The 1,359-nt window shown below is 67.3% G+C and overlaps 1 non-coding gene across 1 annotated transcript; it reads left to right on the forward strand.

Moving 5' to 3' along the window:
- The first annotated feature begins 465 nt into the window (after nucleotides 1-465).
- On the forward strand, nucleotides 466-619 carry LOC142597026 (5.8S ribosomal RNA). The gene has a single exon (XR_012831946.1). It is a non-coding gene; the product is annotated as a 5.8S ribosomal RNA (ribosomal RNA).
- The last annotated feature ends 740 nt before the right edge of the window (nucleotides 620-1,359 follow it).

The following is a 1,359-nucleotide window of genomic DNA, read 5'->3' on the forward strand; positions in this document are numbered from 1 at the left end:
ATGGCCGTGGATGGGGCGCCCGCGTCACGGTGCCCTCTGCCGTGCGCCGTGGGGTGACCTCCATGGGGGGAGGTGGGTGCCATCCCGGCAGGAGGTGGTGCCTCCTCTCCCCCCTGCGTGGGGCCACCCGTCACACGGCATCGGTGTCCTTTCCTCTCGGCCATAGTCACGGGTACCTATGTAGCCGCCACGCTTCCCGCGGGGTGTCGGTTTAAAGACCCGGACGGTCGGCGAGGCTGCCCCCTCTGGCCAAAGAGGGCAGCCCCGTCGGCCACCGCAGGAGACCCTGCCGTCCTGCGGTGTGGGGCCAGTAACCCCAGGTCGGGCGCCCGCGACGACCGGACCTGATTCTTCCGTTGGCATTCCCGGTGCGGACCGGATTATTCTTCTGTTGGCATTCCCGGTGGTTCGGCAGTGGTGCCGACCAAGCCGCGTCACCGAGCGGTGACCGGCAGAGACCGTGACGACTCTGAGCGGTGGATCACTCGGCTCGTGCGTCGATGAAGAACGCAGCTAGCTGCGAGAACTAATGTGAATTGCAGGACACATTGATCATCGACACTTCGAACGCACCTTGCGGCCCTGGGTTACTCCCAGGGCCACGCCTGTCTGAGGGTCGTCGTGCCTTCAATCACCCGTGGGGGTGCCTCCCCGGGGGTGCGGCTGGGGTGTCGTGGGAGCCTGACATGGGTCCCCCGTCCCCCTCAAGGAGAGACCGAGGTAGGTGCTCCCCTACCCCTGGACCGGGTGCCGGGAATCCCGTCCGTGATGCGCGAGGGGCCCCGCGTTCCCTGCGGACGGGAGGGTGAGGAGTCGGATGTCCGGACCCGCGCCCGGAGGCTGTCGGTGGATCACCACTCGGCTGCCTTCCCGAGGCGTGGGGCAGGGTGTCCCCCCCCGCCCCCCGCTCCCTGGTCTGTGGTGGTGGTGGCGGCTCCCCTTCCTCAAAGAGCACGGGTGTGCTCCGTTCCCGCCGCGCAGACGCTCCCATCACGGGAGCGCCACGGCGTACGGGACCGCCGCACACCCTCCTCGTGACCGGCTCGGAACACGACCTCAGATCAGACGCGGCGACCCGCTGAATTTAAGCATATTACTAAGCGGAGGAAAAGAAACTAACCAGGATTCCCTCAGTAACGGCGAGTGAAGAGGGAAGAGCCCAGCGCCGAATCCCCGCCCGGGTGACGGGCGTGGGAAATGTGGCGTACAGAAGTCCGTCTCCCCGGCGCCGCCCTGGGGCCCAAGTCCTTGTGATCGAGGCTCAGCCCGTGGACGGTGTGAGGCCGGTAGCGGCCCCTGGCGCGCCGGGATCAGGTCTTCTCGGAGTCGGGTTGTTTGTGAATGCAGCCCAAAGCGGGT

The sequence above is a fragment of the Pelecanus crispus genome, unplaced genomic scaffold (assembly GCF_030463565.1).
Source record: "Pelecanus crispus isolate bPelCri1 unplaced genomic scaffold, bPelCri1.pri SCAFFOLD_373, whole genome shotgun sequence".
Taxonomy (NCBI): Eukaryota; Metazoa; Chordata; class Aves; order Pelecaniformes; family Pelecanidae; genus Pelecanus; species Pelecanus crispus.